Source organism: Protopterus annectens, chromosome 8.part0 (assembly GCF_019279795.1).
Source record: "Protopterus annectens isolate FY-2018-M chromosome 8.part0, PAN1.0, whole genome shotgun sequence".
Lineage (NCBI taxonomy): Eukaryota > Metazoa > Chordata > Ceratodontiformes > Protopteridae > Protopterus > Protopterus annectens.
The window spans coordinates 834359013-834385206 of NC_056741.1; the positions used below are offsets into that span (position 1 = coordinate 834359013).

General features: G+C 43.7%; 1 protein-coding gene across 2 annotated transcripts in view; it reads right to left on the bottom strand.

Moving 5' to 3' along the window:
• WDR13 (WD repeat domain 13) overlaps positions 1-26194 on the bottom strand; it is a 790180-nt gene that overhangs the window by 379065 nt on the left and 384921 nt on the right. The window lies entirely within an intron of this gene.

Sequence of the window (26194 nt, forward strand, 5' to 3'; positions counted from 1 at the left end):
AGATTAAGAATTAAAAACAATACAAGTCAGGACTCATGGCACAAATGGATAAAAGCACTTACCGCACCCTCAGTGACCTGGATTCAACTGTGGGCATTTGTTTTGGAGAGACTATATGGGGTATGGACATGAGTGAGATGCTGATGCTGGCTCATTGTGGCCTGCTAAGCTCACTAAGAGCAACAGCTTTAAGAGCCAAGTGAACTCTGACCTGCAAGCCACTTTGGTGGGAGGTTGCAAAAGCATGCATGCACTGCACACAGGCAGTAAATAAAGATCTTGCAAGGTTGCTGTGTTGCAAAGAGTTACAGCACACTCCCTGGCAGCTATATGAAGCTCCACCAGCATACTCAATCTCCTCACTGGACCCAAACATGCGTTAGGTTGTGCCTACTGGGCAGGTAAACCCTATGAATAAGGAGTTGAGCTGATCAGCCTTTTGAAGGAGGAGCAAATGAAATAAAAATATCACAGAACTTTTAAATATCCCAATTAATCTGAGTATATGCTCAAAGTACCATTTCATCTCTTCTTTTAAGAAGCATGAATAAAATAATTATGGCCTTCATTTTGTCAACTCTACTAGATGTTAGTGAAAATTACCTTTCTGCTGTTTCAGCTAAATGAATTTTGGTTCTACATTAGTTATAAACTGAGGAAAGAAATAAAAAAAATGGTAATGACTTGTCTTGGTTCACAGAAACAACAACTATAGCGAGTCCAACTCTAATTATGGTTTAGCGTTGAATGTTCTCATAACACAACTGTTTTAAGTAAAGCAGGCTGCCTTTCCTTTAGGCAGGTTTCCTTCTGCTCATCTGTCAAATGGAAGCAAAACATTTGCTGAAATTTAATTCTAGAAACTTTGTTAGAGTAAATAAGCCATTGCTTAATTAATAAACCAGTATGGAACATGAATGAAAGAACAGAATGAATCCTATGACGGAAATCTGCAGAGGGCTCAACCAGTAGTCAACTCATGAACGACTTGAGGATTCTGATGGAAGGCATTACTGACAAAGTAGCAGAAACGTTTTCTCTGTTCGATTTCTTTCCCAGTCCTCATGCCTTACTCTGGTCTTTTGAAAACCTCAAAAGATCTCATTATTACTAAAAGATCTTACTCCCACAAATCATAACCTACCACTGTAGAAGAACAAAATCATAACATGACATAAAAAACTGTCAATGGGCAATAAAATTTGGACAGACACAAACTTCTTTAAAACATAAATGCATACAGAATCGCAGAGGAAAAAATTAAAGTTATGTTCTAGAATCTGTATTATTGCACCAGTTACAATGATAAAGGTACCATTTTCAAAAGAAATGTATAATACTTCACATAGCACCTGTGGGAAGCGCTCCAAAAGAGCTCAAAGGGTAGTTGCTTATTGATTAGAGGGCACAAGAGTAAGATTTCAACTTTTTTCTGGTTTGGTATAAATTAGGCACATTTGCACAGCTCTGGGCTCACTTCCACAGAGTTCAGCATAGCTTGGCATCCTCACCTGCGATTCCAAAGGGTTTCTGCTGTATGGAAAACCATCCAGGCTAAGATAAGCTACTTTAACTGGATTTTTCTCACTTGCACTTCTCATTTTTAGTGACTGCTACAGTTGACCTGTATTTTTAAAGCATTTCATTGTGATTTTGCCATAAAAATCTGTATTTTTGTCTGATGAGGTTTTTCTAAATAATTCTGGATTTAAATCACATTACAGAAAGGTGTTATAGGCAAGGACAAAGTTGCTTTTTGTTGCAACTGAGAGTTGTTTTTGTTGTGTTTTACACTACGAAGACCTCATCCATCTCGTGGTAGAAGGTGTTTGCCCGGTCATTCTGAGTTATGAAGTATTCCAGAATAGCTCAAAGTGCAGTCGTTTACTGGCCAGTGGGCACAGGAGTTAAATTTCACTTTTTTTTCTGTTTGTCATAAATTAGGAGTGTTTGCACAGAGCTGTTCAGTGCACAGCAGTGGCCGGCAGTGCCCTGTACACTGGCAAACACTTAGTACAATTTACCTATAAAGCTGGTATGAAGCCTGCCTGTAACTCGGTGAGGCATTGCACATAGTTAAACTTAAGCCAACTGGTTTGCACATAAAATATGCACTAATACCGCATCCTAGAATTAATCTAACATCTTGCCCTTAACTGTAGAAACCACCCCAGGAGGCCTTTGTAAAACCCTTTTCTTTTAACCAGAATAGCCCACTTTAATACAGGTCTAGGCAACATAGAAATTTAATATGCAAACGACTCTGTGACCAGCCTAGTAGACACAGGCTACCTGAGATGATGTAGCAATTGCTTAATTTTCAGACAACCATTTAAGCCTTAAAGAAACTAAGTATGTAAGAGATGTACATACACAACTTCTACACAACTTCCTTGAAGGCAAAAATCTTGCTTACAAACAAGGTTGTAAAGAACACACACACTACCATCCACCACAATCTGCTCATTACATACACAGACCATCTTTTGCTGAGACAAAAAAAAAAAAAACACCTTCCCAAACTTCAAAGACCTCTTAGGCCTACAAATGGCAATGTCCATCCTCAGCAGTCTCTACTACACATATTAAAAACACCACCAAACACCATACATATGCCTACACCCAATGGTTCCCCAAGACTGAACCCATAAGACAACCAAACACTTTACCTAGGACTCTCTTCACTGGGGATTCCATTGTATGACTCACTATGCTGAACAAGGGGAAGATAGTTGCTTATCTGGAGCCAGGATCCACATCACACACACACATCACAGGTACCGACAAGATTCTATCATAGTCCATGTGGTTGTAAATTAACCAAGACATACCTCACTGGACTATATGAAGAGAGACATTGTTGTTCCTCTCTGAATGTGTGTCACAGTGTGTGCTTTGCATTGAGCAGCACTCTATTGTCAACAACAATGATACCATCGTATGAACAACAAGATGATTGATTTTAACAAATGACTTCGTTTCTGGTGTAATCCCAAGGGGACTTAATATCTGTCAGCATAAAAAGACATGGTTAATGGACCGCATTGCTTTGCCATGGATGGTCTGCACTTGTTGCCTCTGGCTTTTGGATATTGGCTAAAACCATATCCACCCCTTAGAACCTTTTTAAGATACTGCCAAAATGTTAAACTGTCAAACCTTCCAACACAACAAAAATCAAAGCAACCTACTCAAATGCTAGGAGACTCGAGAGGAAACTCCACACTGTACAGGCTCTCAACACTCTGGAGAATTTAGACATCTGTGCCATTACAGACACATGGTTTAAAGCCACAGACAATATTCCGGCAAAGCAAGGTTACAGTGCCTACCAAACATTTAGACCAAAAGCAGCACAGATGGAAATCGAGAGGCATTAGTCCCATCAGCAACAAATATACAGGATGCTGCCCTAGAGTTTATCCACATGCAAGTCAACATAGATAAAGTCTCTCATAATATCCTAGGCTAGCTAAAGGCCACCATCTATGTCCAAAGAATCTCATAACTGGTACCTAGACCTAGTGGAGACACTCATCATCCAAGCCAAATACCCTAATCATGGGGGACCTTAACTACCCCTCTAAAAACTGGGAAACATATATTGCCTCAAACTCACAGGCAGAACGTTTCCCGGACTTCATTAACACACTCTGGACCAGGCAGTGTCCGCTCAAACCACATGTTCAATAATACTGGACTTGGTACTCACCAACATGACAAGTGCTGCAACTTCAGCCTCAAAATGGGTTATGTGCCAAGTGAATGGAGGACTACAACAGTTATCAGTGTTCACAAGGGTGGTCCATTAACTGACTTCGGAAATTATAGACTCATCAGTCTGACAAGTCTAATATATAAAGCCACAGAAAGAATCAATATGGAAATGATCAACAAGAACAGTGGCAGGCAACCTACAGACACTGGACCCTTCACAATTTAGTTTTGTTAAGGGAAGGTCATGCCCACTTTGCCTAGCAGACGTCTTTGATAGGGTCATCAAGGGAATGGATGAGGAGAAAATGCTGCATACCGCCTAACCTGGACCTGGCTAATGCATTTCATACAATACAATACCCCAACCCAAGTATTACTGACAAATTTACAGAGACAGGTGTAAACCCCTACATAATTTGCCAGCTGTCTCATAGGTAGGACCCAAACAGTCAGGATTGGTGAGACCACCTTCACCAGGAAACTGGTCACCAGTGGAATATCTCAGGGATCTGTGCTGGGCCCGCTCTTGTTTGGCATGCACTTCTCAGAAGTTAAAGATAATGTCAAGGGCCTCTTGCTCATCTTGTCTGAAGATGACTGCACATTGGAAGCAATTAGATTCCCACCGCAACACTAACATCCTGCAAGATGGTCCAACACAAACTACTGGTGCCAAAGCAACGGATTAAAACAATACCAAGAAGTGAATTATACTGCTCTTTGGGGAAAAACCCAATCAAGCTAATTACTCCATCAATAAACACCCCTAAGAGTTGACCTGGTAGTTACAGATCTGGGAACATATGTAGACAATAATTTGGCCTTCAACCAGCACTTAGCCAAGATATAAAGAAAAAAGAAGTTATGTACTTCCCATAATGTTCCATGTGAGTTGCTCATCTCGCCTTCATTCTTTACTGATGGGTTCGGAGCCGACCCCTCAGCTCCGTTACGGCCAGTTGCAAAGCTTGAGGTCTTCAAATGGTTTGAGGCCAAGTCCCTATCCCATGATGCACCTGGAATTACCTCCGATCTTGTTTGCTGCATATAACAATACCATATGTCATTGTTTCACTCCCAAGAGAAAGGTACAGAAGGACTGAGTAACCAAGATAGATCTAGCATCTCGGTCATCTAACAGCCCAGGAGGGGGTAGGAGGGACGGACATAAGAATGAAAGACAGATGAACAACTCACATGGAACATTATGGTAAGTACATAACATCTTTATGTGAAGCTGTTAACTGATGGGTAGCATCCCAAGCACCATCAATCTCGGGTGGCTCACGGGAGTATATTTTTCAGAACAGTGGATCTACAGGAGGCCCTGTCTCTGGAGGACTTGTCAACTTTGTAATGAGTGGTAAAGGTATGAGGTTTTGACCACGTGGCTGCAGCACAAATGTTATCAATGGGAAGTCTGGCAGAAAAGGCAGATGATGTAGAAACTGCTCTGGTTGAGTGAGCTTTAACCTTATGTTGCAAAGGTATATTGGTAGCTGAATAGGCAAAGGTGATTCAATCAATCAGATAACCATTTAGACAAAGTTGTTTTAGCCACTGGTCTCCCCTTCCTGGAGTCTGAAAATGAAACAAAAAGCTGATCTGATTTTCTGAAATCTTTTGTTCTATCCAAATAAAATCTGAGCTGTCTGTGAACATCAGGTTTGTGCAGCATATACTCTAAATTGTTGGAATGGTTGGGGAAGAAGACTGGCAAATCAATAACTTGGTTGAGATTGGTTTCAGTGCAAACTTTGGGCAAGAATGAAGGATTTGTTCTAAGTGAGAGACTGTCAGCATGGAATACCAAATAGGGAAGCTTGATGGATTAAAGCCTGAATCTCTGACACTCTGCAGGCAGAAGTAAAAGCCACCAGAAAGATAGTCTTCCAAGACAAAAATTTGAGATAACAAGATGAACTTGGTTCAAATGGGGGAAGAATTATGCGGGAAAGCATAACATTTAGATTCCATGGAGAATAGGGAAATTTCATAGGTGGTCTAATATGAAAAGTCCCTTTGAGAAAGGCTTTGGATAACTTGTGAGACATGATGTTCAATCCTTCAAATCCAAGATGAAAATTAGAAATAGCAGCCAATTGAACCCGAACTGTAGCTGCTGCAGCTCCTTTGTTAAAAATCATAGTCAAGGACTCTACGATGGAGGCCATAGGGGCTTGGTAAGGATCAATATTATTTTTAGAGGCCCATATAGAACATTTTTTCCATTTGCTAAGATATAGCTTCCTAGTAGAAGATTTATGAGAAAACAAAAGGATCTGTTTTGTCTCACTGGAGAGGTTATGGAACCTGGCTATGACGGGAACTGGAGCAGCCAAGCTGTCAGCTTCAGGGACTTCAGAGAGAGATGAAGATCTTCCGACGGGTGTGTCAGAAAGTCTGGAACTGGGTCCAGAATCCAAAAATCCTCCAAAAGATGACGTCGAAGGAAGGGGAGCCAAATCTAATGAGGCCAATGAGGGGCTATTAGAATGATGGTCCTTCCCAGGGTTTTTGCTTTCTGTAGAACCTTGGGTATCAACGAGATTTGTGGAAATGCAGAGAGTAGACCTGAAGGCCAATCGTGTACAAGCGTGTCCCTTGGGGCTTCTCCCAGAGGGGGAATCAGGGCAAAGTAGCTTCTGCAGTTCATGTTCATGTGACTGGTGAAAAGGTCGCAGCAAGGCTGACCCCACCTGTGGAATATCCTGTCTATTTCTTTCTTGAGGGACCACTCATGGGGCAACAAGATTACCCTGCTCAGTTTGTCTGCTATCACGTTGGATTTCCCCTGGATGTGTGTTGCCAACAAAAAGCGCTGGGTGGAAACAGCCCACTGCCAAACTCTGACAGCCTTGCGACAAAGGGGGTAAGACCTGGTTCCTCCTTGTTTGTTCAAATACCAGACCACAGACATGTCTGCCTGAATCGCAATCGCACCCAGAGGAAGAGAGTCCTGAAAGTACTGCAACGCCAAAAGTACTGCTGTCATCTCCAGGACACTGATATGCAGATGTCTCTCTTGATTGGTCCATGTGCCTTGGGCAGTCTTTCCCTGAAAATACCCCCACCACATCAGGGAAGCGTCCATGGTCACTGTGGCCGCTGGGGGGGTAGTACAAATGGGCATCCTATCATGACATGAAGTGAGGTCAACCACCACTGAAGGTCCTTTTTGCAAGAATTTGTGATCATTATAGTGCAAGTCATGGGGAGCTCTTGGTAAGACCAATGTGTGAACAACAGCCATTGTAGTATCCGCATGTGCATACGAGCTAGTGATATGGCTAGAATTGCTGCTGCCATCATGCCTAATAATTTCAGAACTTCTGATGCTGATGCTCTGTCTTTTTATATCAGAATGCTGACATGTTGACAAAGAAGAAAGGCTCTTTCTATTGAAAGCCTTAGTGTGGTGGTGGTGGTGGTGTCCAACTCTGCCCCGATAAAAACGATATGCTGCGATGGTGACAAGGCAGATTTTTCTGAGTTGACTGTAATGCCCAGATGATTGCAGAGTGACAGAGTGGACTCCCTGGCCTGAATGCGTTGATGCCTGGTGGTGGCGGTAAGGAGCCGATCATCTAAGTACGGAAACACCTGGAATCCTAGACCCCTCAGGTGATCCGTGAACACTCTTGGGGCTGTAGTGAGACCAAAGGGCAGTGCTCGAAACTGGTAATGATTGGTTCCCAGCTGGAAGCGCAGGTGATCCCTGGATGGTGTGGCCATTTTTATGTGGTAGTACGCATCCTTGTAATTTATCGAGCACATCCAATTGTCTCTTCCTAAAAAGGGAAGTATAGACAAACGTGACCATCTGAAACTTCTCTTTCTTTACATATTGGTTCATTCTGCTGAGGTCCAATATGGGTCTCCAGTCCCCCGTCTTCTTTGGAAACAAAAAGAATCTTGAGTAAGTTCTGGATCCTGTCTGGTCTGCTGGGACTGGCTGGATGACTCTTTCTTAGCAACGTTTGAACCTCTGTGGATGACTCTTTCTTAGCAACGTTTGAACCTCTGTTGTTGCCTGTTCCCTGTAACTGGGTGGAACGTCCGGGATTTTTCTTATGATTGGAGGGTGTGTGGCAAATGGAATAAAGTATCCTCTGGAAACAATACTTTGTACCCAGCTGTCTTTTGTTATTTTGAGCCAGGGGTCTGTGTGCAAAGATAAGAGACTCCCGATTGCCTCCAGAGCAGGACAGTTGGGCCTCCTCTCAGGAGCGCTGGTAGAGCTTCCCAGAGAAGAAGTGATCTCTGTCGCCCTGATGAGCGGATCCCCTCTGCCGCGAGGGCAGCGTCTTCCATTATTGTTCCCTCTTCTGCCCCTGGAGGGGGGGTTCACCACGTGTGTCCTGAAAGGCTTCTTGGGCTTTTCGGAACCACATTTTTCCTCCCCTTTGACCTTTAGGGTAGAGTCAGGTAGGAGTGGAAAAACGGACCCCCGATGGCAGAGTCTTTCCGTCCTGTTCACACCTGGTAATGGTTTCCTTCACTTTAGGACCGAAAATGGATGAGCCATCAAAGGGAGTGTTCTTGACAGACGACTTGAAGAGCTCTGCGAAGGAACACAAGCGCATCCAAGAATGTCTCCTATGAGCAACTCCTGTGCCCACTGCCCTACTCGTTCCATCAGCTGCATAAGAGATGAGACACATGGATGAGTTGACAATGGAATTGAGGGTAGCAAGCTGGCGGCAACTTTGACAGAAGCTCCTGCAGCTTCTGTACCCTGAAGATATCTCCTAACTCCTTAAGGAGATCTCTTTGCAACCTAGTAAAACTGGTTAAATAGTTCAGTGAACGGAGAGCAAAGGTCGCGGAGCTAAACACGCGCTTCCCATATCTATCCATAATCCTGGAGTCTCTGTTAGGAGGATGGATAGACTAGGAAGTCTCAGACATTTCCTTTTTGGTGGCTGCCGCCAACACCATGGCATCAACCGGAACAGCTTTTGTTAAAAATGTTTTGTCAGGGGGGGGCAGAAATTAATTTATTAGGCCTCCTAGGGAAAGGCTCCATAGTATCCGGAGACTCCAACACCCTTATTGAGACCAGCTGCATCAGCTCATCGAAGGGTGGAGACACCCAAGAGGTGAAGTGCTGAGACCCGAAAGCCTTCAGGAGAACTGACTCATCCTCAGTAGGGCTTTTGGACTGCCAGTCACCCCTCTGCCTAAGGATCTCAAGTATCTCAGCAAATGAGATATCCTCAGAGGGGGACAGTGGGTACCCTTCTGACTCATCTTAGTCAATATCTGATGTTAGAGACTCCTGTGGGGAGTCTAGATATTTCCTCTTACACAATCTCTTCCTGGGAACCTCATCAGTGGGAGCTTCTGGTGAGGTCTAGGAAGAGCATGGGCCACCCAATGGGGCTTCCTGAGGCTCTGGGTCTCTACGCTTCATCAGGACGTGCGAGGAAGAAGCAGACACAGGCACTTTATGGGCGGAGGAAGACAGACCTGAGGTCGAGGATGTCCTAGGAGACATGACTTGACTCATGGCATCGAAAGCACCTCTGCTCTGATGCAAGGGAGCCGACGGATCTGAAAAAACCGTCGACACCCCCGGCACCGGGACAGTGGGCTCCGAGCCCGAGATAGGAGCAGAGCTCATACGAGCCGAGGCCCCGAGAGGCAAAGTTGGAATCAACAAGTCTGTCTGACTGTCCTCCCCGGACCTGACCAGAGAGTGTCAGCTCCTAGAGTCCTCTATCGGCACAGAGGACATCAGTGCATAGAGCCAAAGACACTGGAGCAGGCATCGGCTCCGAGGGTTCCACTAACATCAGGTCAGCCTCCTTCGGCTCCAAAGCACCAGCATGGCTCAGAGGAGGCACAGTTATAGCGCACAAGGGTCTTCGGCTCCGAAGCCATTTGGGTCAAAGCCAATAGCATTTTTGCTAAGGCCGGTGCCAATAACAGCTTCTGCACCACACAATTCATGCCCAGATCCGACAGGCTGATAGATGATCGAGAGGAGCGTACCAAAGGTGGTATGGACTGGAGCAGTGGACTCTTAGGCGCTTCGGACACCGGTTCCAAGACCGGGGACCAGCTCCAAAAGGTAAAGACTGTCGGCTCCGATGGCAGTGGAGCCGAAGTCGAAGACTTTTTGGATTTCTTTGAGTCCGATGTCTTGGAAGACTTTGAGGACTTGCTGGATCCGTCTTGGTAACTCAAAGCTTCCTGAAACGAAGGCTTCAACAAGCCTCTACCGATGAGTTTCCTCTTCCTTTTTCTGCAGGACCCTTGAGGAGAAGGAATGACAAATGAAACAACTGTCTTGCAAATGCAGAGCCCCTAGATAGTAAACACAATTAACATGGCTGTCTGTAACGGACATCTTTTGGCCACATTTTGATGCTCATCTTGGTCAGCCATAGTAATGTCAGGAAATTACTGTCACCATAAAAAAAACTGCAACAGTAATTACTCACACAAGCCTAAAATAAAAGTAGGCTAAATTACACGACAGTAAATCTTCACACAAGCCTTAATAAAAGCAGGCTAATCACACACACAGCAATACAAGAATAAATGTGATGTCACACAATAAGAAATTCCAAGCAGACTATGCAAAAGGAAGGAGATAGCTGCTAAGAAACAAACTTATCTATATTATCTAAGGTTTACTGTAAACTACACTTCAACAGTAATAAAGTACTAAGCCTTATCTATAACATTTTAGAAGGCTAGACAGACAACAGAGCAAGAGATTATAACTAAGAAAAACTGTAGAAATTGTGACAAAGGGTCACTGAATAACACACTGTAAATAGAGAACAACTATTAAACTAGGCCTAAAAGAGGCCAACTAGAAATTTGTTAAGCACACTGAAAGTTATAAGAGCTTTATCAACTATCCTAAACTAACTATCAAAAATTTTTCAATACGAAATTTTCCATAAGTAATGAAAAAAAACAGCTTAACTGGCCAGAGCTAAATCAGAACCTCTGATCTGTTGCAGGGGCAAACTAAATCTGGGGTAATTCCAGGTGCATCATGGGACAGGGACTTGGCCTCGAGCTATTTGAAGACCTTGAGCTTTGCAATTGGCCATATCGGAGCCGAGGGATCGGCTCCGAACCCATCAGTAAAGAATGAACGGCGAGCTTGAACAACTTCATCTTATTATATGCTGCCAAACTTAAAAGTAAGGGTATAGAATCCAGGTCCAGGGAAGTTATAGTACCACTTTACTCAGCACTTATCATACCCATCGAGTACAATGCCCCCTTCAACATGCATCTAACTGGACACTTGCAGCAGCTGGAACACCCACAGAGGTTCCTCACCAGGAGAATTTAGGGTACTTACACACTATCCAACATAGACCACCTTAAAGTCTCTATACTCCGTCTCCTACAGGTTACTGAGAAGATATCTATAGCTGGCATACAAAGCATCCAATGGTCCAGCCTTGATGAATCTTTTGCACATCTGCAAAACAAACAGCACCAGAAACACAAGATCCAAAAATTTAAACTTTGCCTGCAACCTGTATAGAACATGCTGGTGAGACTGATCGATGTCTCAAAGGATCCTCTCATCATGGAATAGGCTTCCCATACATATGAAGCAGAGTTCGTCCCTGATCCTATCCAAACGTAACCCTGACCATTGGATGGGAAACTGTAAATTCAACCCTGGTCTGGCCCCATATCTCTGACGGACACAGGCTGACAGTAAGTAAAATATTTCCGAACATAACTCACCTCCTCACAAAATAGATAATCAAGGTACATGGGGACACAACTGGGTTGTGTTGCGCATCTAGGATTATAAAGGCCCTGAAGTTCATTAGCCTAGTATATACCTATGAACTGCACAATCCGACTGACCCAACAGAGTCAATTATTACATGGTTCTACATCTTAGCCCAAACATTCATGTCGTCCTAACATACCCGGCAGGAGTTTGGAAATGACAATCTGCTAGCATCAGACTATCTGACACAACACTAAAATCACTTTGTATCTTAGAACTCTGAACTGAATGCACTGAAGAACTGATACTATAGCACCCATGCTCCTTTGTTGAATTACATTTTTCTAGTACATATGTCTCTTAAACAAACATGTTTTTTTTTCCTTTTCCTGAAGATGGGTACTTTTTGAAGGAGTATTTTGTGCTCATCAAATACAGAATAAAACAGCTGGATAAAGCATAAGAAGCAAACTCTGAAAACAATTACATTTAACAAAAATACTTTCAGCCAACATGATCACAAGAACTTTATGGATATAAGCAATGATTAACATGATAACGAATAATGTCCAGCTCTGTGGAATAAAGGGATAGAGCAAGGAATGTGATGGAGGTGACCCTAGTTTGCATAGAAGCTCAGATGCTAGGTCAAGCAAGCTGGGGGGATGGGGGATGAGCATGAGCAGTTGATGCTTGCTTGCCCATCCTAGGAAGAGGAGGAGGTGATTCCAGTTGGCTGATTAACACCATGCAAGCTTGCAGATCACTGGAAACAGGCAGGACTGGGTACTTGAACTTAGTGATACCAACCCAGAGATGGCAGCCCTAGCACATATGTGCATGGGATGGCAAAGCATGCCCCAGCAGTGATGCAGGTACTCGTATTAGCCAACTGTCATGGGGGTTAAGGCTTAAATAGGAAAAATCTAACTTTCTGTGTTACCGAGAACTTCCTCGCGGGCTTAGGAACAGGTCACAGGATCAAGCCACCTGACATGCCTTGCGGCAGCAGATATTCATTTGTGATACATGACCTCTACCCTTAGGACCCTCAGGCTACCAGTCATAATGGCTTGTAACATGGGGCTGGTGAGTCACTCAATCGGCAACAGGCTACAACAGAAAATGATGGTATATGGATGGCTTGGACTCAGCAACCTCCCTGCCTGCCTCGATAACAGCTCCCTCTAGCAAGCTCTCAACAAAGCACTGTGTCTGATAGGAATAAATGACTAAAACTCACAGTAATAGAGAGCGATGGTCGATGCATGGGAAGGCAAAACGCACACAGAATACAAAGTATAAGAAGTAACAGCCTGACAAACAAATTTAAGCTACATGCATGACTGGCTCACTGAGGTATACTAGTTAACTTTTTTGTTGCCAAGCCATCTCAAATAAACAAAGGAATAACATACTACAAAATGACCTTTATACTTCACGCATATTTTTATGAACCATACACTGTCAGTTACATTTTGCAAACTTGTGCACTCCCACGTCACCACTGAAAATAAGCACTTGCACCTAGCTGGCTTACCTGGTTAAGAGAAGCTGTACACAAGCTCACCTTCAAGTTTATTACAGAGCTTACAATCTAAGCTCTCACACAAAAGAAGCAAAGCATGCAGAAAATTGGACAAAGGAAAATAAGACTAATACTGGAAATAAAAGAGATGCTACTCAGTATGCAGCTATCTTGAGTGCATTAAATAGATAAAAATGTCAACATTAAATAAAAAGGTGATAGATGTCGGTAAACGGATATTTCAACTATTACCTGGAACAAGCAGCAGCACATGCTTGAAATAAAACTTCAGCAGCAAATTCTAAAGCAAGTAGGCAAAGTATCCAGTTCTTTAAACTGTTGGTTTGTGGCTTTTAGAACAATCCATACAATAACAGTTCGCAAAGAAAGGAACTATACATTGCATTATTCATCCCAACAACAGTGAAATCATAATAAGATGGTCCAGGATCTAAAACAAACTCAGTCTAGCAGTTAGTTGGCCATGAATACACCAAAAAATGTCATCGGGAAAAAGTTTCAGTAAAAATGTGAAGTAGTATTCCACAGAACTGGGTTGGTGTCCACTCCACAGCAGTCCCTGGCTCTACAAACAGCTCTCACGCTTTAAAACCTCAAAGGATCACTAAATAATATACTCATTAAAAGAGACAGAGAAAGAGAGAACTTCAGCAGACAAAAATAATAACACTCAGAGTTAAAGGCGACAAAATAGCCAGAAATGAAAAACAGAAAGTGCATATAGCATACCTCTCAAACAAGAAATCTGGACAAATCCATAAATAAGGGTGGGGAGGGGGGACAAAGGCCCAAAAATAGGGACAATTTTTAAATATTGCTTTTACAAATTTAAAAAAGTTGATAGAATAGCAGGTTTTGTGTTAGCTTGGATTTTCTGAAGGGTGTGAAGTCTGAAACTCAAATGTCTGTCATTTTCTGACTTCAGTCTTTAATAACTTACCAATGATTTGGCAGAAAACCAGAATTTTATGAAATATGGACCAAAATATATGGCAAATATCTGGACATTGTGAAAATCTGTACAGTTAAGAGGTATGGTATTGGCAGGCATATTAACCCCATCTTCAGACATACACAGAGACATTAAACTTTATTTATTTTATTGCATTTGTTTACTGGGGAAGTCCACTGGGCCTAAAGAGCCCATTTTCAGTGGAGGCCCAAGGAGGAAAGCACCAACAAGAACATAGATACAGAAAAAATATAAACATTAACTGGTACAGAAGAAGAATAAACAGTGTTACACATAGTAATTACAGTAATATACACAGAATATACATAAAAGCAGGCATCTAGTTGGTTTGATTACAATAATATATACAGAAAATATACATTAAAGCAGGAATTTAGTTGGTTGTCAAATGAATTCAATCAGAGATATACAAACCGATATATTAATCAGTATCGTTCAAAGACTGTTGGAATCTTCCCATCTGATCTTGCAGTTAAACTGCACATATGTCTGTATTAATGCAGATAATGTTACTTGCTGGTAATATCCCTTGCAAAACTGAAGGATGACCAGCACGCACAGTCCACTGCACTTCCCTCTTCAACTCCAAAAGCAGGGCATCCGTGAGAAAAATGTAGGGCTAAGAGAAAATCCATCAAGCTACCTATAATGGCTGTCTAAATGACAGCCCCTATTGGTCAACCCTCACCCAGGCAATAAGGAACTAATTGGCCAAAAGGCCACAAGGGACCTGATGGTCAACAGTCAGCAGGGAGTAAAACACACAGAAAAAAAAAACATATGACTTCTGTTATGTAAGGAACAGTAACTGCAAAAATTTAATGTTTTACAAACTCTGAGACACATATAAGCCACCCAGATGCCTGTATCCAAATTACCTTCCTAGATTTTTATTTCCATGCACCATGTCCAAGTTGTTTTTAAACTTCAACAGCCAACTTGTTAATTGTAAATAATGCTGAAGATGACTTCAATGTTGCTGAAAATACCTGAAAGTATGATTTCAAAGGTTACAGACTGCCTTTAAAGAAAATCTCCACCCTCTAACACAGAAAACGTTATTTCAGAGTTATTTTGCTTCTCAGTTTAACAGTATCTAGATACTGTTTTGTGATTAGCAAACCTTTTTCATTTTCATGCCCCCCCCCATTTCCTTGCTACGATCATGGAGGCAACTTTTTTTTTACAAAATGTTTTTATTCATTTTATAACACAATAACGTAACAGCATAGTAACAAGAAAAACAAACTATATACAATGTCCATAACTATAAAGGCAATATACACCTAATATTTCTCTAACAGATTAGACAATTTTGTCCAAGCAATTAAATGATAGGTTGTGTTGTTAGTTGTTGCTTTTATAGTAGCTATCTCATTCTTACAAATGTATTTTACAAGATGGATAAACTCAACTTTAAAGACGAGAGTAGATTGTGATTTCAAAATTTTAGCAACAATTTTCCTTGCTATAGAGAGAATAGACAATAGTAAAAATGTTTGTTTTTTAGGAAGGACTTCAGGAACAGAAACATTGAAAAGGATAAGGGAGTCAGAAATTATACAGCTGTCATTCCACAGAGCTTTACAAAGATATTTAAAGTCTAATCAAAATGGGGAAAATATTTTGCAATTAACAACCATATATATCCAGTCAATATCAGGGTGTCCACATCTCCAGCATTTCATTTCACCTTTCTTGTACATTATTGCTAGTCTATGTGGAGTGAAAAACGATCTATGTAAAAATTTCCAAGTGTATACACGCCAGAACAGGGAAGAGGTGGATTCCTTCACCGACTGTAAACAAAGTTTATTTCATCTTTTTCTGAGAATACTTGTCTATTAACTTCACTTGAACATTTCCAAAAATAAACATATCTTTTGCTAAAATCATTTCTGAGAATTTTCTAAATAACCAATATGTATGAAGTATTCTTGGGTGAGCTATTAATAATTGTGGAGATAAAATTCAAGACTTTTAAGTTACTCATTCTATGCCTCTAATGAGAGTACGAGCGTAGTATGTATAAAATCCTTACAAGTTTGGCTAACCAGCCAATTGCAATTTTGCAAACTATATCTGCTGATCAAATAATCTGCAGAAAAAGAAGTTCTGTTCTTACCATAACATTCCATCTGTGTTGTAGATCATTCAACCTTTAACTGTTGGGTCTCAGTTCCATCCTTGGAACCGGCTCTCCCGTTTTATCAAGCCCCCACCAGCCAGAAACTCTCAAGCTAAGGCTACCCCATACTGCCTCTCTTCCCTTCAGATCGAGTCTTGCCCGTGGAATACGGAGAAAAAGTGACAGCTTTGTCTCAGCAACTACCCTATCATGATCCCAGGACTATTTCTGAACCTCAAGGAGTCTTTGAAGGGGGGTAAGAGGGTGGAATGTCAGGAATGAATGAAGATCAACAACACAGATGGAACGTTATGGTAAGAACACAGCTTTTTTTATCTGATGCTGTCAACCTTAACTCTTCATTCATTCTTGAATTTTCGGGACAGAGTCCCTAGCTACTTTAAACCTTGGGAGGCCCTAGGGAGGGATGTTCCTGAGAATCATACAGCCAAAAGATGCTCTCCCCCTGGAGACTGTACCCAATTTGTAATGAGTGATAAAGGAATCTGAGGTAGCCCAACTTGCAGCTGCATGTATGTCATCCATAGAAGCTCTGGAATGAAAGACGACTGAAGTGGAAATAGACCTAGTAGAATGTGCCTTAATCTTTGTTGGTAAGTCCAGCTTGAGTATAAATAAAAGTGATGCAATCTCTCAACCATTTTGATAGAGCAACTTTTGAAACTGGTTTGCCCAGTCTAGTACCCAAAAAGGATAAAAACAGTTTGTCTAATTTTCTAAATGATTTAATTCTATCCAGATAGACACGCAATTGTCTGTGTACTTCCAACAAATGCAAGCAATATTCACCCTTGTTTGAAAAGTTTGGGAAGAAGACCGGTAGGTCTATAGACTGATTGAGATTTGAGTCTGATGGAACTAATCCCTTCTTTCTGCCTAAAGTAGTAAGTGATACTCTCTCTTTCTGAAAGATGATATATGGATGATTCACACACAAAGCCTGCAATTCTGATATTCTCTTTGCTGACGTGATGGCTATGAGGAATAAAGTTTTCCAAGATAAATATTTAATATTACACGTGGCTGCTGGTTCAAAGGCCCGATGGACCAAACTTTGTGAGACTAGTGTTAAATTCCAAGGTTCAATGAGCTCTTTAAAAAGGTGGTTTCAAATGCAAAACACCCTTTAGAAAGGTTTTGCAAAGGCGATGAGACATCAAAGAAAGGTAGTCAAAATTATTATGAAAATTGGAAATAGCAGCTAAATGAACTATAATACTATAGGTAGAGGCTCCAGACTGGACCAAGGTCAATAAATATTCTAATACATTGTCAAGTGAAGCAGAAAAGGGCTCAATTTGTTTTTCTCCTAGACCAAAACACAAATCTATTCCATTTACTAATGTAAAGTTTCCTGGTGGATGGTTTATGAGAAGCTAGAAGTACCTTTTGTATTGGGGAAGATAGGTTATTCTGCCTGGCAATTACTGGAAGTGGAGGAACCAAGCTGTCAGCTTGGACTTTTTAGATTGGGATGAACTAGTCCCTGTGGGTGAGACACCAGATCTGGAGTTGGATCCAGGGTCCACGGACGGTGAACCTGGTGAGGCCAGAGAAAGGTAAACCAGACTTGACGGGGCCAATAAGATGCAATGAGGATCACTATGCTTTTCAACCATTATGCTGGACTTTCTTTAAAGATTGGGAATTGGTGGGAAGGTGTAAAGTAGTCCCTGTGGCCAATCATGTAGGAGAGCATCTCTTGAGGACTCCCCTTGAGGGGGGATTAGGGCATAGTAGCTGCTGCACTTGTGGTTTGTGGGAGAGGCAGACGGATAGCAGCAAGGCTGACCCCATCAACGAAAAATCTTTGCTGCCATAATGGGATTGAGAGACCACTCGTGTGGCAGGAGAATGAATCTGCTCAGTTTGTCCCCAATCACGTTGGAATTCCCCAGGATGTGCGTTGCTATCAGAAAGCGGTTGGAGGTGATTGCCCATTGCCAAACTCTCAGATTCCCGACATAAAGGGTAGGATCTGGTTCCCCCATTTGTTGATGTACCAGACCACTGACATGTCTGACTGAATAGCAATTGTCCCCGAAGGGAGGGTGGATTGAAAAGCTTGCAATGCTAGGAGCACTACCCTCAGTTCTAGGACACTGATATGCAAACTGCCCTCTGGAGGGGGGCCAAGTGCCTTGGACTGTCTTTCCCTGAAAATGCCCCCCCCCCCAATCAGGGAAGCATCCGTGGTTACTACGGCCTTACGCTGAGAGGGTGAGTAGGAGCAGTTCCACAATTTTTCTTCTCTTTTCATCCAGCAAAGTAAATCCTGCTTGCAACGGTTGGTTATGCGGACTGGATGCGACACTGGATGCGTTAGCAGAGACCACTGAGATGAGAGGATCTACTGAAGCAGCCTCATATGGTATCTCACTAGAGGAACTAGGGTGACTGTTGCTGCCATAGACCCAAGAAGTTTTAAAACCAGACGAGCCGGAACACTGTCTTGACAGAGTATCACTTGGAGCTGTGATCTCAGCCTTATCAGTCTGTGAAAAGGGAGAAAGGCCATGCAAAATCTTGTGTTTAATATTGCTCCAATGAATTCTATGTCTTGTGTGAGGGATAGTTCGGACTTTTCTCTGCTTATTGACATGCCTAGGAACTCTGTAAACCTCAGAAGAGTCCAAGGCGAAAGGCACTAGATGCCTGGAGAGGACGATGAGGAGCCAGTTGTCTAAAATATGGAAACACCCAGAATCCTTGTAGCCTTAAGTGAGCTGCTACCACTGCTATGCATTTGGTGAACATCCTACGGGCTGTGGTGAGACCAAAGGGCAGTGGTCAAAATTGGTAATGACTGGCTCCCAGCTGGAAGCCGAGATATCTTCTGGAACGCTTGTCCATGTGGCAATACACATCCTGAAGATCTACAGAGCACATCCAATCGTCTTTCTTCAGAAAAGGAAGTATAGACTGAACATTTACCATCCAGAATTTTGTCTGTTGAACAAACTTGTTCAATACAATGAGGTCTAAGACTGGCCTCCAATTCCCTGTCTTTTTTGGCACTACAAAGAATCTAGAGTAAAATCCAGATAATATTTGGTTTGGTGGGACTGTCTGGATGACTATTTTTTGAAGCAGCTTTTGGATTTTTAGTGCTGCTATATCCCTCTGACTGGGTGGAACATCGGGGATTCGCCGTGGTGGTTTGGGATAAAGGTAGAAGGGGATATGGTAACCTCTGGTAATTATTGTTTGCACCCAGGAATAGAATAGCTGTGTAAAATCTTACCATAACCATAGATGTCTTTCTCTTCCATGTTGCAGTACTCTAGTAGTGAGATTTTCTGCCCTCAAGCAACTCGTACGTCGGTTCCTATACAAAAGCGTGGGACGTCACAATTAGGCCATAAACCAGGGGCCTTAAATGTGACCTCTACACGCACAATCCTCAGAACTTGAAGGCCAGCAGGCATAGAAAAATGGCCCCGCAGGAGGAATGCCAGTGATTTTCAGGTGCGTGACCTGGTGAACTAATGTACTGTGGATAGGACAGGTAAGGGAAAAGAGCAGAGGGGACTGATGAGTGGGAAGGAATACTGCAACATGGAAGAGAAGGACATCTATGGTTATGGTAAGATTTTACACAACTATTCTATGTCCTTCTATTCCTATGTTGCAGTATTCTAGTAGTGGGAGTGTACCACAGCTTATGCGGATGAGAGAGTGGTGGTATTTGAAGAGGATTTAATAAGACCCTGGAGGACTGCCCTGGTGAATCCTGCTCTAGAAATTTGGTCCAGCTTGTAATGTTTGGTGAAAGTGTGGATAGTGGCCCATGTGGCTACTTCCAAAATGGATGCTGTGTCTAGACCTTTCATGAAGGCCCTGGAGGCGGCCACTGCCCTAGTGGAATGGGCTATTACTCCCACTGGAGGGACCTTTCCATGGAGGGAGTAACAGAGGCAAATAGCTTTCCTAATCCAGCATGCGATGGTTTGCTTGGAGACTGCCTTGCCCAGGGCTCTAGGGTGAAAGGAGAAAAAGAGCTGGTCACTTTTCCTAATGGTTTTAGATTTGTCCAGGTAGAATCTTAACTGCCTGTGCACGTCCAAGGAATGCAGAATTTTCTCTACTTCATTAAGAGGGATAGGGAAAGAAGGTGGGTAACTGGATAGATTGGTTAAGAGACAGGCCATTGACCACCTTGGGCATAAAAGAGGGGTTGGTTCGCAGAGTTACCCTGTCTTTGTGGAAGACTGTGGGGGAGGCAGGCTATTAAGGCCTGCAACTCTGACACCCTTCTGGCTGAGGTGCTGGCTATCAGCAGGACAGTCTTCCATGTACACATCTGTAGGGAGGAGGCCCCAGCTGGTTCAAAAGGGTGCTGGGTTAGTTTCACCAAGATGGAGTTCAGGTCCCAGGGCAGAGGGTAGGTTTCCTTGGTGGTCTCATGTGTAAGACCCCTTTAAGGAAGAGCTTTACGTCGAGCTTGGGTAGCAAGGGGGGGGGTCGAGGGGTGGGCAGGCAGGCTGATATAGCAGAAAGGTGTACTTTGATTGAAGAATAAGAGTCCACCTTTAATCAACTGACACGTAGGACAGAACCAGGGGGACCTCAGCAGAGCAAGGGTCCCTTCCCTTGTGCAGACACCATTTAGTAAATGTTTCCCACTTAGTCGGGTAAGATTTTCTGGTGGTAGGTTTCCTTGCCTCCCTTAGGACAGAAAGCACATCCTCTGTGTAGTGGTGTCTGAAAGGGATTAAAAGTTAATCACCCACAGAGCCGGTGACAACATCTGCAAAGTGTGGGTGTAGGAGAGTTCCTTTGTTTTCTGTCAGTAGGTCCACCTTGTAGGGTAACTAGAAGTGACTGTCCTTGGCTAGCTTGTGAAGTAGGGGGAACCAGTGCTGTTAAGATTTTTGGTTTGTCCTCCTGTATTTTCAGGAGGACTTTCTGAATCAGTGGGAACGGGGGAAAGGCATAAAGGAACTTCCCCTCCCAAGAGATGCTGAAAGTGTCCACTCTCCATACTAGACGGAAGTAGGCTTTTGACCAGAAGGTCTGCAGTTGCCTGTTCTGGGGGGAGGCAAACAGGTCTATTTGTGGAGCACTCCACCGGTGGACTATGTCCAGGAAGACCTCTCTGCTCAGCATCCATTCGTGCTGAGGTGAGGAGATCCTGCTCAAGAGATCTGCTTGGTGGTTGTCCTGTGATGGGATGTAGGCCGCCTGCAGGACTAAGTTGTGGCAAGAGGCTAGGGCTCATATCAGCAGCGTTAGTCTGCACAGCTGATAGGCCTTTGTTCCTCCCGGTTTGTTGAGGTACCACCATAACCGTGGTGTTGTCAGTCAATATCAGCAGCATGTCTGGAACCAGAAGGGGAAGAAAGGTTTTCAGTGCCAAGAAGACTGCTGTCATTTCCCTGATATTGATGTGCTTGGCCTGTAGAGAGGGATGCCACTTTTCTTGAATCCTGTAGGAAGCCAGGGTTGCTCCCCAACCTGAATCGGAGGCACCCGTATGCACTGTTTGGGTTGGGGTGGGTTGTTGTAGAGGGATTCCCGGGTTTAGTTGGACTTGCTGGATCCACCAGCTGATTCCTGCCTTTAAACAGGGAAGGCGGGGAATGACCTGCTCTAAGGGATGAAGATGTTGGGCCCAGATGCTTTTGAGATACCACTGAAGCTTGCACATGTGCATTTTTGCCAGTGGTAGCATGGGGATGGTCGCTGCCATTAAACCCAGGAGAAGGAGGAATTGCCTTGCCATCGCCTTCTGGGATACTAGGGTTTCCTGAAAGTGGGAAGTCAGAGAAAGAACCTTGTCCTGCAGGAGACCGGCCTTCTTATTGTCTGTTCTGATTCTGCAGCCTAGGAAGATCTTGTCCTGGCCTCGGACCAGGGAGGATTTTGGCAGGTTGATGGTGAACCCTAGATTCTGCAGAAGGGACATGGTGAAGTTTAGTAGACTTGAAATTCTCTGTGAGGTTCTAAAGTCTTAGCCAAGAGTACATCCTGAGAACAGACGCAGATGCTGCAGCTCTGGCAGATGCTTCTGCAGCATCGTAGCTGCATCTGATAGAGTGTCTGGAAACCTGTTGGGCCAAGGAGACCTTGGATGTAATGTCAGTCTTAATGGGGCTGTCAGGCAGAGATGCCAGCATGGAGGAGGCTTGAGATACCAAGTCTAGTGCGTACTTAGTCATATGGATTTGATAATTTATGGCCCTGAAGGCCAAAGTGGAAGAAGTGTATACCTTCTTTCCCATCCTATCCATATACTTGCTATCTTTATCTGTGGGTAGGAGGGAGGCAGAAGGCAGCAGTCTAGATTGCTATTTGCAGAGGTGAGAATCATAGCTGGGTCCACTAGGCGTGGCTTAACCAGGAATTTCTGGTCCTCTGGTACTTTATAGAAGTGGTCATGATGCTTGGTGGCTGGAGGCTGGGAGTCTGGGGCATTAGAAGCTGAGTTGAAGGCATCCAAGTAAGCAGGTAGAACGGGGGGGACTGCTGAAGGGGAGGGTGATTCTACTTGCAGCAGCTCAAAGTACCTTTTCTGGGTGTCAGTCATTTGGAAGTATTCCATTTAAAGTAATCCTTCATCTTGGTGATGGTCTCACCAAACGTAATATCCTCAGGAGAAGAATCCCCTTACACAGATTCCTCATCAGGAGAGTAATATTCCTGGGGGGGAAGCAATCTGGGACACGCACGAAATGGACTCTTCTGAGGAAGAGAAAGAAGAATCATGCTCTTCCTCCCTGACTTGAGGGGTCATGGGTGCGAGGGAAGAGGCAGGAGGAGGCCTAGGGCTCAAAAGAGGCAAAGTGGGGGGTGCTGTGGCTGAAGGCCTGAGAGTCAAAGGTCTGCACGAGGGAAGAGGTGAAGGCCTGCCAGTCTGGTGTTACTTAAGTAGAAAAGGACGTATGTTTAGTTTTCTGCTTCTTTTTGGCCGAGGTGGATGGGTTTGAAGGCTAACGAATCTGAAGTCTGGATCCCGGTCGGAGGTACCCCCGAAACTGGTTCCCCCTCGACCTCGACGGAAGTCGTCTGGATAAGCTCAGAGGATGTGCCAGTCATCGGCTGCGCAACAGCTTCCGCAAGGGACTTTGTTGCAGTCAAAGGATCCGCCGAGCGCACCTCAACCCCTAGATCGGCAGTTGGCGGTGCATCGGTAAGCAGAGCGGCAGGTGAGGAAGTCCTAGGAAATTTAGCCTTCTTGCGCGGAGGTTCCGGTGCAACCTCCGATGCAGGAGCCATTCTAAGGTCTAACCGCTTAAGGAGCTGGTTTTCAAGGTAGAGGTTTAAAGCGGCCAAACAGCTGTGCAGGGTCTTAGGCACAAAGGATTGACAAATTGCGCAGGAGGAGGAGGAGTAATTGTGTTCCCGGCCTAAGCAAAAAACACACCCATCATGGGTGCCTTTATGAGGTATCTGGTGCCCGCATTGGCACTTTCCCTTTTTACCTGACATCAGCTAAAAGGCTACAACAACCAAGCCAAAGCAATAATAATCTGCAAAATAAGAAAATTGGAAACCCAACGGGTTACTTATCTTTTAAGATGCGAGATCTATGAAGAAGCGACTGTATGATGCGAAGGTCATCTGCGGCTGAAAAGTTCTGAGGATTGTGCGTGCAGACGTCACATTTAAGAACCCTGGTTTATGGCCTACATGTGATGTCTCACGCACACTGCAACAGCCAAGCTGAAACATTTGTACAGGAGCCTACGTTTGAGTCGCCTGAGGGCAAAAAATCCCACTACTAGAATACTGCAACATAGGAACAGAAGGACATCTGATGTTACTGTGTGCCAGGCAAGATGTTGCAGAGTAAATCTTCCTCTGACTGCCTTCAGAGGTAGGCAATCGGGTCATTGCTCAGGAGCACTGATAGAGTTGTCCAGAGAAAGAATCTCTGGAAAGTACAGTTGTGTACACTTATCATAAATGTAGATGTTAAGAGTGGATTCACTGTTGTAGTCATCACATTTAGGATTATCCTTGCTAGGGTAGCCCTTGGCTGGCCCAAATACCAGAGGCTTAGTATTTCTGTGTCAGTTGCTGTCGCTTTAGGAGTGATGTCAGGTTATCAGTATTATAAAGTAAGGCAGCCGACGCCATTACATCAGTTTTTCTTGCCCTGTCAGGAGCCTCCAAGTGGGAGGCAGGTTATGGTGGAAGAACCCCACCAATAGAAAGTAAATACCAAAATGTCCCTTGTAAGGAGAGAGACAAAGAAGCTGGGGATGGAGGGAGGGAAAAGTACAGTTGTGTACACTTACCATAAATATAGATGTTAGAGTGTAATCACTGTTGCAGTCATTACATTTGGGTTATCTGCTTGCAGGTAGCCCTCAGTCGGCCTGATTAACAAAGTCTTGGGTCCTGCGTCGGTTGCTGTCCATTCTTCCATGATGTCAGGTCATCGGGGGGTATAAAACATGTAGCCGATGCCATTACATCAGTTTTTCTTGCCCCAGATGTCAGGTGCCCCCCTAATGGAGAACAATTAAATATAAAAATACAATGATATGCCTCCAACAAAAAAGCAAATACACCAAAAAGGCTTTTAAGTATAGTAAGGGAAAGTAGAGGTATAGCCAAAAGAAGTTAGGGTCTGGAGGGAGGGTAACCAGGACTGCAACAGTGAATACACTCGAACATCTACATTTATGGCAAGTGTACACAACTGTACTATGTTCTTCATGTTTCACTGCTGCAGTCATTGCATTTGGGTAGATTCCCAAAGCTATGGTTGGGAGGAGGAATTTGGATAGGATTAGGACCAGCTATAAGGCCCTGCAAGACTGCAGTGGCAAAGCCAGCTCTGGATTTAGAGAAAATTGGCAAATGATAATGCTTGGTGAAAGTATGCAGAGAACTCCAGGTAGCAGCTTCTAGGATGTCCCTGGTAAGGATGCCTCTAAGAAAGGCTGTAGAGGTAGATGCAGCCCTGGTGAGGTGAGGTCTGATCCCCTGGGGGGATAGGTTTTCCATGGTGCTTATAGCAGAAATGATGCAATGGCCTATCCATTTAGAAATGGTTTGCTTTGAAATACCCTTCCCCTCTGCCCCTGTAGCAAATGTCACCAGCAGTTGTTCAGATTTCTTTTGAGGTTAAGTCCTGTCCAAGTAGAATCTAAGTTGTCTGTGCACATCTAAGGAATGCAGTATCCATTCCCCTTTGTTCTGTGGATTGGGAAAGAAAGTTGGCAAATTAATAGACTGATTAAGAGCCACACTGGATACCACCTTGGGCATGAAGGATGGATTGGTTCTGAGGGACACCCTGTCTGTATGAAAGATAATGAAAGGCTCCACTGCCATAAGGGCCTGTAATTCAGATACCCTTCTAGCTGAAGTGATTGCTAAAAGGAAAGCTGCTTTCCAAGAAAGAAATTTTAAGTCTGCAGTAGCAGCTGGCTCGAAAGGAGGTAGAGAGAGTTTCTCCAAAACAAAGTTAAGGTCCCAGGCTGGGTTGGAGCTCTCCTGGGTGGTCTCAAATTTTTGGCCACTCTGAGGAACTGCTTGAGCAGTGGATGAGAGAAGACAGGAGGTTCTGTGTTATAATGAGCTGAAATGGCTGAGGCGTGGATTTTAATGGAGGAAAAAGACAGGCCCTTGTGAAGCATCTCAGTTAAGTATTGTAAAATCTGAGGTAAATTGGGTGCTGCTGTGCTCATCCATTCAGAGTGGTTCCAGGCACAGAATCATTTTCATTTTTCAGCATAAGATTTTCTAGTACTAGGCCTCCTTGCCTCTAAAATGATATCCATCACAGGTTTATTGAGGGATGGTAGAGGATAGATTATGTAATTAGCCAGGCTACAAGGTTCAGTGTTGGAGGCTGAGGGTGCAAAATCTGGTTCTCCTTCTGAGACAACAGGGAAGGAGTGCGAGGCAGGTGCCATGGGGATAACTGAGGGAATACCAGTGTTGGCGTGACCAGTCTGGAGCAATCAAAATCATCCTTGGTTTGTCGTTTGATTTTTAGTAGTACTTTGGAGAGCAGAGGCAGAGGGGGGAAGGCATAGACTGATAGGTTTTTCCAGCTAAAGGAAAGAGCATCCACTTTCCAGGCTTGTTTGTGGGGAGTCCTTGTGCAAAATTTGTCCAATTGGTAGT